General features: G+C 45.2%; 1 protein-coding gene across 1 annotated transcript in view; it reads right to left on the bottom strand.

The window, feature by feature from the left end:
* The window catches only part of LOC104507012 (dynamin-3-like), a 31,357-nt gene extending 23,921 nt beyond the window's left edge, over positions 1 to 7,436 (bottom strand). Inside the window, exon 1 of the mRNA XM_010148172.1 lies at positions 7,373 to 7,436. The gene's annotated coding sequence lies outside the window, so the exon portion shown is untranslated. The remainder of the gene's footprint in view (positions 1 to 7,372) is intronic.
* Positions 7,437 to 16,157: the final 8,721 nt, after the last annotated feature.

Here is a 16,157-nt window from a genome sequence, read left to right on the forward strand (position 1 = left end):
AACTTCCACCCGGGCTGTATTTCTTAATGTGCTTATTAGTGCCTTAATGCTCAGGAGGGTGGATTACACAGCCTGCTGTATCACATTTACAGATGAGAAGAAAGTGGAAGAGGATGTGAACACATTAGATGACAGGACCAGAATTCACAATGATCTGGAGAGAGTGCTTAAAAACCTAGATGAAATTTATTATGAATAGAAAATATTTGAACTTGGGCAGGAATAAATCAGTTACAAACACACAGCATGAGAATGGCCACTTCAGAAGCAGTTCAGCAGAAACGAACTGTGTCTACAGTGCAATATAAACAGAGCAGTAGTCAACAACGTCTTGCTGTTCTGAAAGCAGTACCAGAGCTGTGCACCTAATTCTGGTTATCACACTACCAAAAATTTGTGGCACATTTTGAGTGTGTTCGGAGGAAGCCACTGAGGAGGATGCTCAGGGCTCTATAAAATATTATCTGAAAGGAAAAGCTAAGATCAATTGGGACTGAGAGTTCAAAAGAAACCACCTGTACAAGGGGAGAAATTAGTGGGTTTGTGGATAGGAAAAGATGTCAAATATTTGGAAAGTGTTACATGTTAAGAACAGTGAAGCACAGAAATAGATGCAATAGGAGAGTTGCAGATTCTCCTCCAAAGATTAGACCAACATCCCTCAGACGTGGCCTAGGTACGGAGATCCTGCCTTGAGGCAGGGGAAAGAACTGGACAACCTCTCGCAGCCCTTCCATCCAGGAGGTGATACTGGGTGCAAAGCAGCAGGAAATTATAAGCTGACACCACTACAAGAAGAAAAGGTGTTTCTGAAAATACAAAACCAGATCATAGAATCATAGAATCATGGAATGGTTGGGGTTGGAAAGGACCTTAAAGCCCACCCAGTCCCCCCCCCTGCCATGGGCAGGGACCCCTTCCACTAGACCAGGTTGCTCCAAGCCTCATCCAGCCTGGCCTTGAACGCTTCCAGGGATGGGGCATCCACAGCTTCTCTGGGCAACCTGTCCCAGTGCCTCCCCACCCTCTCAGAGAAGAATTTCTTCCTGATATCTAATCTAAACCTCCCCACTTTCAATTTAAACCCAGATGTACAACATCATCTGCTTTTTGTTCTGCGCAGAAGTCAAGTAAAAAATAAAGCATGGCCGTGAATAGCCACCTCCCCTCAAAGAATCTGTGCTCCAATTTCACCATTTGCTGCCATGTACATCTCTCACACAAAGGACTTTTACATAACCCTCCCTGCGCTGCAAGTTTTGGTTGGGGGCCAACAGCTGCTTCATGCCTTTCAGAACAGACTGCTGGACAAGCAAAAGCAGAAAGAGGCTGGCACAAGGAAAACAGCACCTTTGTTTATAAAACAAATACTACTTTGGAATTTGCAAACTTTTCAGTCATAGAATTTCCTTGTCATAACAAGACATGAAGTGCCCCGTATTTATAACGGCACATTAGAACAAAAATCCAGGATGTGAGATACTACTGGCACAATATTTGCCATTATTTCAGTACAGAAGGAGGTCAGCGGATCTTGGGAAGTCTCAAATAGCGGCGAGTCACCCAGTAATTCAAGCCATGACGATAAAGACTCCAAGTGTGATGATTAGCCCAGATGATGACATTTATTGTGTGTTTGTTACCGAGCGCACTGAACACATTCCCGGAGACAACAGCCCAATCCAGCAGCAGACACCAATGGTAAAGGGAATAGCATCCCTTGCTGTGAAAGGAGGTAATCGATGGGTGGAGGCATCAACCGGACATCTGAGGATTAAAAGATTAAAGCTATTGGCTGTGGCACGCAGCTTCCCTAAGAAGGAAAATAGAGAAGTCTTGGAGCTTCTACCAAAGATGATGAAAATAGAAAGCCGAAGTAGTCATCCATGACGCTGAGCAGAGAAGTATTAAGGGTCATCACGAAGCCTGAAATAACACCTTTCCATTCATCTCTCTTATTTGCCTCCTCACCAAAACCATTTTTAAAAGAAATGCTAGCAGAACTGATGGCTGTTGAGGACTTTTACTTACCCGTAACCATGCAAGAGTGGGTCGCTAACAAGATTTTCCTTATTCCGGCAACGGTGCACAGGCCTCAGCCTCAAGACTGCAAGTTTAAAAGACGGCTTGTGGCTTCATGTGCCTATGTAAAATACGGAAGAGCTGCATGGTTTTCCCAGAACGGGATCATTTCAGAGGCAGGCACCAGAAAACAAGAACGAAACCCCCACAACTCTGTTTTTCCTACGTCCTGTACTTAGCCTCCTACTTCATGGGCCCCCTTCCAGCGGCGATGGTAACTTTTCAGTACCTACCAGCCTGGTTTAAACGGACTTGAACACAGGAGAAGGGCAGCGTGCCTGTCTGGGTGCAGGCGGGGAGGGACGGACCTGGGGGAGGCCGTGCACTGGGGGAGCTCTGTGAAGTGTCCAGTGCAGGGACTATAAATTACAGCCCTGTCTCTTATTTTCAGTTGATCTAATGCAATGTGTCACCTATCACTGCACTCTTATTCCATAATTAATGATGTCTAGGAAAATATTCTGAAATTCTCCTCTGATAAGCACCAAGACAAACTTGACGTTTCCTCTCCGAGATGCGAAAGGGGACGTTACGCTGTTTCCCCCCCCACGTCCCTCGAGCCATGAGAAGTACCAGATCCGTCTCTGCTGGGCCAGACTAAGCCCTGGTTCACCACAAACTCGCTGAAGTACCGACAAATGATCTCCATAGTAAATGATGCAAATAAGAAATGTCAGCATGCTCCAAAATTCCTCGCTTAATCTTATTGCCAGTTGTATAGTCTGGATAATCAGTAAATAAATCCCTCTAACTCTGCTCAAATCCTTAGGGGCTGAATACACAGAGAGCGCTTTCTCATTCATTCTCATTAACCTTCCCAGCTCTAAACAAAGCAATTTCCTACTTTTCTTAGTGCCTGATTTTTCCACTGGCCTCTGCAACACCTGATTTAGCGGCAGTGATTTCTCACTTGTGATTTCTGTTTCGAACTGGCATTGTTCTTTCTCCTCACACACACACGCTTGCCGGAATAGCACGAATCAGCAAGATTTAAAACCTCCCATTCTCAAGTTTGAAGCCCCTAAAGGGAAATTGCAGTTGTGATGCCAAGGAACACAGTCGTACGTTATTTGACTTTTCCTCGGCCAGGCTGAGAGCGGAGGGGGAGGGAGGGAGGAAGGAGAGGAAGATGGCATTTTAATAGCACCCGCACTGATCGCACACAGTTGGATCACTGTGCTCCAGAGCGGCACCATTTCCTCTCCCCTTTGCCTCGCACTCGCTCCATGCCGCTGAGCCAGGCTCTACAGGAAGGATTCTCAATCTTTTTCTCCCAGGGTGGACCACATCTTAGTGCAGAAATCTGTCTTGTGGAGCAGGCTAGCCCCCCGCCCCCTTCACTCCTATTTTTGACAGACCATTACCAACTCAAGCCTTGCACAGACCACCCCACCCGCATCCCAGATAGGGCTAAATGGGCCAACATTCCTGCCACGACAAGATGGATTATCCCTCCATCTCTCGCTCCAATTCTCACAGTCTCTCTAGCATCCCCCAGTAACTGCTTATTAAAAAAAAAATTAATAACAGGAATGTACTTAATCTAATTTAGCAAGTGGACATGCAAGAACCACCAGCGTCTTACGTAGATAAATCTACCTTTCCCAGATGTTAGTCATATGCCAAACATATCCTGGCCAGAGTCCTCGTCCAAACATTTCATTGGATAATTCATGTCCTAAGATTCAAAGCTCTCATACACATTAATGGGTTTTCCATAAGCCTTCTGTCAGGCAGGGTGACACTGGTCTACAGATTCTGGCAGAACTCGTACGCCCATAGAGCATCACCGATCACCACCGTCGCTCGTCCCCATTTAAGAACTCCTTTAACTCTGCAAGTAAAAATCTGAGCTGGAACATTCCTGTGGCAGAAAAGCCTCAAAACCCATCAGGAGAGGAATCTGAAAACACCGCGAGCTTCACTGTTAGACAAAAGAAAATCATCCGTCCAGGAGCATTTTGGATTCAGGCCACAAGAAGAGAAATTGAAAATTACTGGGTAAAATTATTTGCAGGGGAAGAAATGAGTTGTGAACAACCATGCTGCACATAACCCTGGACCAAATGAAATTAGATACTGCTTTACGGCACGGCTTCCATTTTGTGTAAACATGCCAAAACCCCTCTCAGTATTCTACAGAATGAGTAGAAAATGAAAGAATTTTTCTTTTTTTCCCTAAAAGAAAAGCAAGTTGTATTTAAGAGACAGCGAGATTCTGGTAAGTTAATACACGTGTCTGTCAGCAACAAACATAAACACTTCACGTTACAAGACCCCATGCTTGTCACCACGAGCCAAAACGAAGCCGCAAAGTTTAAACCCGACGCCGCTCTGACCCCCTTGCCGTGGGGAAGGGGAAGGAGAGCAGTGACGAGCCCTCCACCCTGAGCAGACGCAGGAGTTTACCTTTGCAGTTGAGCCCCCCCGGCTTTACTCTTGCTACGAACAACCCTAACCACGCGCTTCCGTTGGGCTGCTTTTGCAAATTGACTTTTTTAATGATCTAAGGCATTTTAAGCCCCAAGGTTTGATTTTGTGTCCTCCCCCCCTGGTCAGCAGCAAAAGGTAAAGCCAAGACTCGTTTGACAGCTCTCATGATTCAGCTCCGGCACAGCAACGTATGATGAAGGAATCCCATCCTTGGGGCAGCACGATGAAGACTCAAACTTCTTTCAGACGGAGAATGGTAACTCACACGTGCTCCCAAGGATTAGAACCCTTGTTGCTCGGAAGAGAAAAAATTGCCACACCATTACAGGGCCAACCCCTTTCTTTTTGGAAGGTTCCTGCCTGCTGAGCAGAGCGGGGTAGTAGGAGCAGTGGTTTAACCTATCGTCCCAATGATTGAATGCCTCGCAGTCATCACAAAAGTTTCACTCTTCTTCCTCCATGGTTGTATTTTAAAACATTTTCTGTGATAAAATTACTGTGAGACAGCTAAATCCAAGGGCGGGCATGGAACTTGAACCCGTGGCCTTCTGCCTTAGAGGTGAGACTATTCCTCGCTGAGCCAAAGTGACACATACATAATATGCTTTCAAGGTTTTGAGAGCGCTCTGTCATGATTTAAAAACACTAAGTCTTTGTGGTACAAACCACAGCACAGGAAAGAACTGGGGCTCCCTTTTTACTGCTAATTTTAGCTGATGAATTGTTTGTAATCCCCTGCAAAACGCATAAAGCCTTATTCTGCCTTAAGCTAAGAGAGAACAGCCTTTCAAAACCGATTCTTAATTATAGTGTTCCCCTGCTAGACGGGATGGAGGGCAGGTTCCAAAATTGTGTCAGAGTATATGAAGTGATAAAATGAGGATGGGTGAGCTATTTTTAAACACACTCAAAGAGTCTGAGGTCAAAATCCCTGAATTTATAGCCTTATGGCCATTTTAAGACTCACAGATTATTAAGACCCTGCACAGCGAGATTCAAATATCGTTTCATTCCAGACACCCGTCGGCTTCAGAGCACGTGTTCCCTACCCGTCTGCCTGCCAAACGGGGGGCCCCCAGGGAGCCACCTGTAGGCGCAGCCTGTATCCCTACCGTACCCAGGCATTTGGGGATGAGGTGCTTCCATCACAGTATTCCTTCCCCCTCTCTTCTCCCAAGACATTTTGCAAGGGAAGGGCCTGCCTTTCCAGATGAGCAGGAAACAAGCGGGTTGGAGAGAGTCTTAGGCAAAAGCACATCATTGCTCCTTCTTCTGCCCAGGCTGGAAAGCGAATGCAGCCTCAGGCCCTGGAGATATTCCCTCATTTCCCATTGGAAGAGGGCAGCTGGGCACCTGTGGGCACTGCACAGGGAGCTCGCTGCTCCGGGACGGGATGGAGAGCTGCTGCTGCCCACTAACATCCCGCCAGCTTACACAAAAGCGATCCTACCTCTCCTACATGGTTTCTTCCCCACTGCAGGGAGAGGAGCTTACAGACAACTCCTAAAATACACTGTAGAGGTACTTTTTAGAAAATCCAGGTTTCTAACAAAATCATTGTTCTGCTCATGGAAATAAACCTGGGAAGGAACTGGCCTTTGCCCCTTTACACCGCCGAGTAACACTCCTGATCTCGGTTGTGACTCATGGCACCGTCTGGCTGTGTGAAAGCTGTCACCCTCTACACACACACCGGTTTCTTTCCAGGAATGACCAACGTACACCATTTTTCTGAAAAACGCTACCAAGCGAGGAGAAGCAAACCAGATGGAATTTCCCAGCCGTACCAGTAGAAATGGAAATAGCTCTACGCTCTCTTCCCCGCCTTTCTTGACAGTCCACAAAAGCTTTCGTAGTAGCTTCCTCTAGAAGGAGGATGGAATTTCCCAGCCTTACCAGTGGAAATGGAAATCGCTCTACGCTCTCTTCCCTGCCTTTCTTGACAGTCCACAAAAACTTTCGTAGTAGCTTCCTCTAGAAGGTACAGCTCCTCCTGAGGCCAAAAAGAAGGCTTTAGGGCTCCAAGGACACTGCAAAATGTTTTGCACCACTTACACTGTTCATTTTGTAACTGAGGGGAGGTTTTATGGGAAGCCATCGCACAGAGATGAGCAGGAGAGAGCAGGTACTTTGGAAAAGACCAGACAGTGGTTAGAAACATCAGAGGAAGACAAAAGGCTCTAAAGCTATCTCCATGTGAGTAGGTTTATTTGTCCAGTTTCTGCAATTGCGTTTACCTAAGCATCACTATAACCGGACATTTTTTCCACTCGGATTTTCATGCAGTGATACGTAACACAAAATACTCATGAACTGTAGGTGGCCAAAGCAAGAGTAAAAACATTAGCCAGAGCAAAACTCAAACCTTTGCTTGGTTGCTTATGTATTTCTAGAGTAATAAAACCACTTAACACGCACAAAACAAAAGCCTTGTAAAAAAAAAAAAAGGTTTAGTACAAAAAAGGCCTAGGAAGCAGTTAAAAAAAATAATTCTGTGTTCTTGGTCCTGTTAGCCATTAATGTGCACTCACGTTTTGATTAAAAGGGGTTAATGGAATGGGTTCTGCATTATACTGACCATGCACTTATCAGCTTTAGAGGGTCTCCCACCCTGAGCAATGCTGAAGGGGCCCGTGTCCCTTACCTGGGCATTTTGCAAGTATTTTATATTTTTATTAGACCATCCTATATATATTAAAGACTCATTCTTACAAAACTTCCCGTTCTTGGTCTGAAAATCTTGACCACTGCAACAGCAGTCAACATGGTGAGTTCAGAGACACTGTCCCTCCTTGAGGTCAAGAGATGTCATTCCTACATGGCTACGGATGCCCATTATTTATTTGAAAACTGTTACTTTCAGGAGGTGGGTCTTATTTATCTCCAACGGCAGCCACTAAGAATCTTCCACCCGACATCCACCAGCATTTCCTTGGACTAAAACAACCTTTCAGGAGTGGCAAAACCAGTTTTAAAGCTTTTCCTACAGGTGCCCTTCATGAGTTTGATTTTCAGGCGCACAGAATTCCTGAACTCCGCTCTGCACCACAAATCATCCTTCAGCCACATCCTGTACTCTTGCATCCCCATCTGCTCCCAGCAAAGCCTCTGGCAAAATTCCCACCGAGTTTAATAGCCCTGTCCTATTCTCCCCAATTCCAACCAAGGTTAATTTCTTTCCTCCAAGTATAAACAGAAATCAGCAGGTAAAAAAGTTTGGTCTAATGTGGCACTAAGGCTGTGGAATTTACTCCCATGTGAGAATGGCACAATAAAGGCATTTGTTTAAAAGTAAATTGAAAACATTCCAGTCCTCTCAGGCTCACAACTATTAGCTTTAGTTTCTGCACAGCACTGTAGAATGTCTGGCATCAAAGGCACTTTGTACATTGCACTGAACTCATATTGGGCACGGTTAGTGGACTATTAATCACAGCGAACAAAGATCCCATGCAAACACAAAGAAGGACTGATTTTTTACGTGGTCAGCATGGTCTAGAAAAGGTTAACGGCACAGTTTTCTGGATACTACACATTTTGAGACATGAAGCGTTGACAAGGCATCTGAAAGGGTGAAGATTTTTCAACTGATAATTACATATTCCACATGAAACAATTCGTATTTGTGCCTAATGCTCGCTAGCGTTAGGCAGAAACGTAGCTCAGCACAAACAAGCTGAGTTTTAATTCAGGTGACTCCAAATGCATGTACTTCTATGCCCCCACACAGATACCACACGTGTGTGCAGGGCAGCGGTTATTGGGAAGAAAATCAACAACGATGTGAGCCCTGGTTCACACGAACCATAAATGTCTTGTGAGGCCCCCCCTGCAGTTCTGCGTCCAGCTCAGAACCCCAACATCAGAAGGATATCGACTGGTTGGAGCGCGTCCAGAGGAGGCCACAAAGATGCTCCCAGGGCTGGAGCCCCTCTGCCATGGGGACAGGCTGGGAGAGTTGGGGGGTTCAGCCTGGAGAAGGCTCCAGGGAGACCTTATAGCACCTTCCAGTGCCTGGGGGGGCTACAGGCCAGCTGGGGGGGGCTTTTTACAAGGGGCTGTAGTGACAGGACAAGGGGTAACAGGTTTAAATTGAAAGTGTGGAGGTTTAGATTGGCCATCAGGAAGAAATTCTTCCCGGAGAGGGTGGAGAGGCACTGGGACAGGTTGCCCAGATGTGGACGTCCCATCCCTGGAAGTGTTCAAGGCCGGGCTGGATGAGGCTTGGAGCAATCTGGTCTAGTGGAAGGTGTCCCTGCCCTAGGAGGTGGGGGGATGGTCTTTAAGGTCCCTTAAAGGTCCCTAGGGGCAGGCGGTGGAACAGGATGGTCTTTAAGGTCCTTTCCAACCCAAACCATTCTGTGAATGACGATGGCTGGAGAAAGTGGAGGCGTATGCAAACCCTACACTAACAGATCAGCTAACCTGAGGGAACGCACCTGTGTCTTTGGAAGAGAAATGGGAACTGAACCAGGATGAAAATGAAAAGCCCCGAAAAGGAAAACCAGTCGGGAGCCAAGCAACCAGCAAAGGAAGCACGGAGGAAAGACCATGGTCTGGAGTTGCAGGCTGTGTTTCGGGGTGCAATTTACTGATAGCTTCAAAGGAGAAAATGCTGCATCGCAGGAGCATGAATTACTCCTTTCAGCTCCTCGTAACTGTCATGGGCTTAGAGTTTCTTATCTTCGAGACCAGAGAAAGGGAAAACCTAAGTCGTCAGCCCAAAAGCTTGCTATTTGACAAGATGATTTCCATAGTGTTCCGCAGAGCAAAGTATTTTGGCTACCAAGCTTTTTACAGACAAAAGTTCTTGCACGTTTGTGCCACTGTCGCAGGTGAAACAAAACTTACTGTATCATGATGGTTCTTTCCTAGGCAGGACAAAAGATGTGAAAGGAAGCAGCGAGGGAATAAATTGCCACCCTCAAAAAAAAGAAAGATGCGTTGTGCAGAATCTTCTAAAAGTATAATTGATATAGAGCCTTATTGATTCGTCAGCTCCCAGAACACAACAGCTCCTGCTACGGCCCATGGAGTGAGTGCGGAATCACAGTATGAGGGTATCAACATGGTACTCGGGTCTGTGGAACAGCAAGTGCAGCGTCCACACCCAACAAAATGGGAAGAAAAGCGATGCAAGTAGAGGCTCGTTAGTCAAACCATCACTGTATGCAAGGCTTTTGAACATGTTTTCAAAGCAAGACTTAAAAAAAATGACAAAAAACAACAACCAAACAAAAAGCCCCCCAAAAAAACCCAAGGAAAGGTGGCAGGGCATACCAGACTCAATCAATTAACTCATTTCTGGCTAGGGGAAACTTGACAGATCTTTGGTTCAGCAAAGTGATAACCTGGCAATTAAGTTTCTAAAGATGAGTATTAATGAAAGAATGGTACAGTAAAAAAACCTGTCTAACTGATAAACAAATGATAACGTGGGAATAAGAACTAGCAGCCTTGAAGGATTTCACCAAAGTGTCCAATGGATCGGTCTTGCTGAAATAACGCAGCGTGAACTTGACAGTTAAATTTGTTTCTGCCCATAACACAGAATTGTGAGGTGCTGTCAACACAATGTGGGATTTAACAGTGTCCTGGAAGACGCAGATAACTTCAAGGATTGGAAAACCAGAAACAGGATAAAATAAGTCATACGCTGACAGTCTCGTCTGGATCACTGATGGAGGGGGCTACGTGCCTTCTGGTGAAAGATAACGCTCTACATTTCCCTTGTTTCCAGGGTCGTAGCGCTATTTCCATTTCCTTAAGAGTCAAATGAAACTGCGTGGCCAGAACAAGAGGATTTCATCACAACAGCACTGAAACTGCTTTTCAGCCTCCACAGGGTAGAGCACTGCAGCCTTTGAGAGCCCTAGACAGTTAAATTGAAATAACTCGGCATCTTTTATGAACTATACGGCTCTCTTCCTTCCTCCCCCACAAGGTCCTTGTCCCTGTTCCAAGCCCTACTCCCCTGCCTCCAAGCGGGAAAGGGCTCTGCATCAGCTCTCCCATTAAGCTGAGGAGTATATCTGGGAGGAAAGAATGAAGATATTTGTTAGTGGTCTCCAAAATCTCCCATGCACAAACTGATTGACCCAAAGCTGCTTCTGCTGCTTACTGGGCTTGGGAAAAGAGGAATGTGTCTTTGGAAAAGACCTTTTTAAGAAGCCACCGAGCATGGAGACGGTTGTTTGACCGCTTTCTTCAGTGGGGGCTGGAGAAGTAGTCTATGTTCTAGAGGTCTGTGCAGAGCAATTTAGGTAGCCTGGTCAGACTAGAGCAGAGAAGCGGTGTAAGGAAACAATTCCTGCCCTTCCAAGATGATTTTCCCATTCCTATCTCCAAACTGGAGGATCAGTCCTCTGAATCTGCACCTTCTATGGACTCGTATGTAAGGAGAGGGGCCTGGCCCTACGGAGTGATCTGAAGGGCAGGAGGAGCAGACAGAAACTCACTCTCAGTACAGTGAGCTGGTCCCATGGGTCAGCTCGTCACCTTCCGTCACCCTTCCACAAGCCTTCATCCAACTTGGCAAGAGGGCGAGCCTTGTGTGAGAAGAGCCGGCAGCTGAAAAGGCAGGTAAACAGCCAACTCAAGACCTTGATGCTCCAGTTATCACATTGGCTGCTGGGTACAGTGTAATGGAGAAGAGAAAGTAAAAATTTTACCTGTGACCCTAAAATGAACATTTAAATTGATAAAAGCAAGTTGGACTGGACCCTTGGTACTATGTATCATACCTGAGACAGTCACTGTGTCAGTGACTGGTCTCATCTAACAGAAGGTCGCTTTAGAACCACTAAAGGATCAAATGACACATTTGAGGATCTGCAACTCCAGGTAAATCTCCACACCCACCTAGTGAAAAATTTTGGGGTGTTTATCAGAAGGGGAATGGTAGAAGGGGGTGAGAGGGAGGTGAACTTTTTAAAGTATAATTTATTTTCTGGCCACCTTCCTTTCATAAGGGGAAAAAAACGTTCAGCTTAAATTACAGTCATGCAGACAAGCGCTCTCAGCCCCAGAAATTCATCCTACATGTTGATTAATAGTCAAACTATTAAAGCTTTAGCATGAAAAATGCTAGGCTTCAACTGGCGATCGCCTGTAGCTAATGATGCAGTGGAATGAACATTTTCATTCCAGCTAAACCATTCCTGTTCTTGTAAAAATAAAGAAATCCACTCTTGGTTTATGAAAAAGATTTAAAGAACTCTGCATACTTCTTGGCTTAAAATAACACCATGCATTTTAAACCAACCTGTATATATAGGGTACGTTACCTGTGAAGTCAAACATACACGTCCACGTAGAGCATAAATACCTGCACGGTGAGGTCAGGGAGCAGAATAGAAGCTGGTGACCATAACCTAGAATTTCACATGTTCAGGCACATTACAGAGTTACCAGATTTTAACACAGCTCCTGTCTCAGGCTAAAAAAAAATTAAAATGTAATAGAAAAACACACTGTAAGGAAGTGCAGCAGGCTGTATAGCATCTGCCTCGCAAGGCTGCCTGACACGGGCAGGACTTGCCTGGAGACCTCCCTGTGGTTCAGCCCCCGGCGCCATCAGTTGGGCTTGAAATCCAAAGCAGCGGAAGGAGGTAATTAAAAGTGACTCTGCACCACTCCGCTGGCAAAAGACGACTCCACTGCAGCCACCCAAAGAGGGTGGGAAGAGATTCAGGGGTATGTAAGAGAAGGCATGTGTCCCTCCGGCTGCAGTGATTTCCATCACGGAAACGCAGCGCTTCACAGATTTTTAACCTTTGTGCCGCTGAAGCCAAATATCAACTTTTTTTTTTTCATTTTAATTTCAGCACATAAAACGCCTACTGCAGTTTGGCTAATGCCAACAGCACGTTCTCCCTAAGCTGCAAGTAAGGTGCAGAACTCAAAGAGCACCGGAAGGGAGAAAGCCGAAAAGCGGAATTACACAGGAATAGTTGCCACCAGCCCTTCTGCCGGCTAGCCCAGCCTTTTTCAAGACTACGGAACACGGGGGAAGGCCACGAGGTTCCAACCATCCTGTTGGCTGCAGGAACAACTATTAAAAGAAATTAAGAGAAAAGTCAGACCCCAGAAGGAGCAGAAGACACCGTGTTCCAAGTCTAACCAGCTGAAGGAAAGTTTATATAAAAACAATCACTTGGTTAGTGACTCATAAGGAAAAAATCCCAAAGCTTTCTTCAGGGAAACCCCAGTAAATAACATGTCTAAAAAACACATGAAGATGGTGTTGTGTGTTCCGTTACGATACTCAGTCCACATGATAAAACCCTTGGCAGCAGAACAACCTGCTGAGCACAGTTCTCTTTGGGAAACCCAAAAGACCAGTAAGAACTGCTGTGGCCGCTTGCAAAGTCAGCCTCAAATCCCAGCTCTCGTGTGACATGTCTAATGCAAACGGGGAAGAAACGTGACAAGGACGTTTTTTGTTACAGCACTGGAGAGTGCTTCTCTCTTGGCTACCCGCAGTCGTACTCTCAGGATATAGAAATGCCTGGATTTCAGTGCATTCTGCGTCTTTTCTAACTAAAATGTTACGGATTCAAACATCCTGCCATACTGCGCCCCAAGAAACCGAATGCAAAGCTCGCTGCACGCCCAGCCTCTCTGGAATACGTTACCAGGCACGCAGCAAGCTGTCCAAGAAATAATACCCTATCCAATGAAGGGGTGGATATAACTTGCAATCTATAACTTTGGCTATGAGGGCTGTTTTTTGTTTGTTTCTTTCATTTTCTTCTTTTATTTTTATTTTTTTTTTAATTAGCACAACATTTTGGAAGCATGTTGTGTGTTTATAAGCAAAGCTTCCCGCAAAGAGACTTTAAACTCAGTAAAGTAAGGTCATAAAAAATAAGAGAAGTGACAGTGCTTTCCAAACAAATGACCAGATCTGAACACCGTGACGCCTGAACTTGGACTGGCTAAAAAAACTCTACTGTTGGAGATTCCAGGTAGGAATATTAACAAAAACATTCTGTGTCGAGCAGAGCTTACGTTCTGTAGCAAAGCCGCTTCGTTTTTGCAGATGTCCGGGAGGACAGAGTGGAAACTTGGTAGCAACTTCTTAGCAATTTCACCTCGCTCTCTAATGAGTTTTTAACTTGTTAAGTGTGAATGTGGACATTTTAATTTGCACTGGAAACCTCCCCTGCCCAAAGTTATTCCTTTTCCGACTGAACATAACGTGATTTAGTTTATGCTGCTCCGCGTCTTTTCAGCGGCTGTAGAACCATAGCAGGCTCCAGAAAGTTTCCAGGATATAGCCAGAAACTTGTCAAGAAAAAAACTGAAGGTTGGAAGCATTGAAGAGTCATTCCCAAGGGACTGTGGAGTTACCATAGTACAGCAGTGTATTTCCAAAATGCTCAGCAACAAAGGAGGTAGCATCACTGATATTTGAACTGCAATTTTCCACTGTCAGCTGAGGGTTGAATTTGGAAGGAATCCGGTATTCATGACAATCGTTCAGCTATTTGTGACTATCTGTAAACTCTGGGAGATAGCTTAATGCTCTTCTACATATGATGAAATAGATTTTATAAAAAGTTATGAAAGAGCAGCCTAAACACCACCAATACTGAAGCAGCAAGAGCTTTGTACAGAAAAAAAGGCTGCTGCAAGTCAGATATAAGTAACTGCTTTAAACCAGGAGCATCATTTATGACAAATATACCACCCAGCATCTGAAATGGAAGATTCAACTAGAAAGAGCGCAGGCAGGAATGACTGCCTAAAAACTCAGCCATGAACAGAAGAGGAACAGTTCACGCTGAGAAGTGCTGCATCCTTTATCGTTCATGGAATGGCAACATTCCTGAGCCTTATCAGAGAAAAGATGTGTATTTAAGAACTCTATCGTAAATCTGAGTTCCCTTGCTTTACCACTATATGTTAAGAAATTTGAGTTCCCTTGCTTTACCACTATATTGCCCACAGACAATTACCTAGGAACCTGGCACGTGGGACAGCTGAGCTTCTGCTTCCAAGCACGTAGTGCCTATGAAGAGAGCGTGAAATATTCTGCAGCCAAGAGATCCAGACTTGGAAGGAATAATCGCAGAGGATACTAGACACAGATCCCTAGAAACACATGCAATTCCCCAGTGGGAACCCATCAGAGAAGGTGTGAATTTTGATGGGAGAACGTTGACACTTACATACACTAAACGAAACCCATCCAGCGTACCTAAGCCAAGACACCAGGGTTCTTGGAAAACACACACGTACACTCCGTCTTGGGTAAAATCCTTTGAAACAAAAGGATGGAGAACTTCATAGGCACACTTACATCTAGGCTAGTTCACAAGGATCACCGATTTTTAAATCACTCGAACAACTGACCCAAAAAAAACACCACTTCAGCAAAATTGCAATCATACTTTAAGCTGAGATGCTAGCCCCAGGTAAGGACGGACACTCAAACGAATGAGTGTCAAATTTTAGAAATTAATTGAAGAGAAACCGGTAAATAAGCAGAACAGGAGGATTAATCACCACTTGTTCTTAAAAGACAGGCAGATAGAAATCATTGCATACTCAAAAGATGTTGGAATGAGGTATTTTTAAAGAACAAAAGATGTAGACGTCTTACCAAACCTGTCTAAACTACTCATAATACTGCTTCCTCAGGCCTGAAGAGAGAACTCCTGTGAAAGAAATTACGCTCCTTCTTCACAGAATTCATTAGTAACACAATAATCCTGAATCCCATGTCCTCTGCTAGTCAGACCAGTGACAAGCAGGTCATTTGCCTCAAGACCCTCCTTTTCCAGAGGCACTCAATGGCTAGTGGCAAACCTTCAACAAAAAAAGCCACAGACAGGACACTGCTCCGCAATTATCCATCAATTCTCTCACATCATTCTTTGACTGCAAGGAACCATGTTTTCACTCTAAGTTTGTAAAATGGGATCCTGGTTCACAACCGCAGCTTCTAGACAAATAGTATCTATTCACAATATTAAAACCAGCTGCTGGATAGGCATCATGCTGTGGCTTACAAAAGAAACTGTACAAATAAGATGGAACTAAATGAAAGAAATACGACATGGGGCAGAAATCACAGCCCCAGTCAGACAATGCCAGGACTGGTTCTAGGAAAGCAGAACTTTATTTTAGCAGAACACCAATCAGGCTACAGAAAGCATGGAAAAACCCCCACAACGGTCCCCTAAAAACATACAACAGTAAGGACCCACTCACAACGGTGAAATTCTAACTGTCTGGAAGTTGATGCCATCGACTTCAACATGCCCATCTTCCACCCTTTCCATGAGCCAGATGGATTGCAATTAAGATTGGACTTTTGCCTAGGACATCGGTTACTTGTACATACGGACAGAGACATAGATGGGCCCACGGATAAATATACCAACTCTGATTCACGTACAATCCCACAGCTCTAGGGCCCAACACGCTGAGGCTGCCTGCTCGTGTCATTGTTCATGGAGTCAGACCTTCACCTACACCGAAGCTCTCCGCTGGGAACAGCAAGGAACTACGGCCACCAGCTCCTCGGTGCACAGAGCTGCCAGGAAAGCATCACATCTCGAGCGTCTGCAGCCACATCTCAGGTCACAGGTGATGTGAAAGAGATGTGGAGCTCTTTGAGGATGCTTGACTCC

The sequence above is a fragment of the Eurypyga helias genome, unplaced genomic scaffold (genome assembly GCF_000690775.1).
Source record: "Eurypyga helias isolate BGI_N326 unplaced genomic scaffold, ASM69077v1 scaffold11610, whole genome shotgun sequence".
In the NCBI taxonomy this organism is placed as follows: Eukaryota; Metazoa; Chordata; class Aves; order Eurypygiformes; family Eurypygidae; genus Eurypyga; species Eurypyga helias.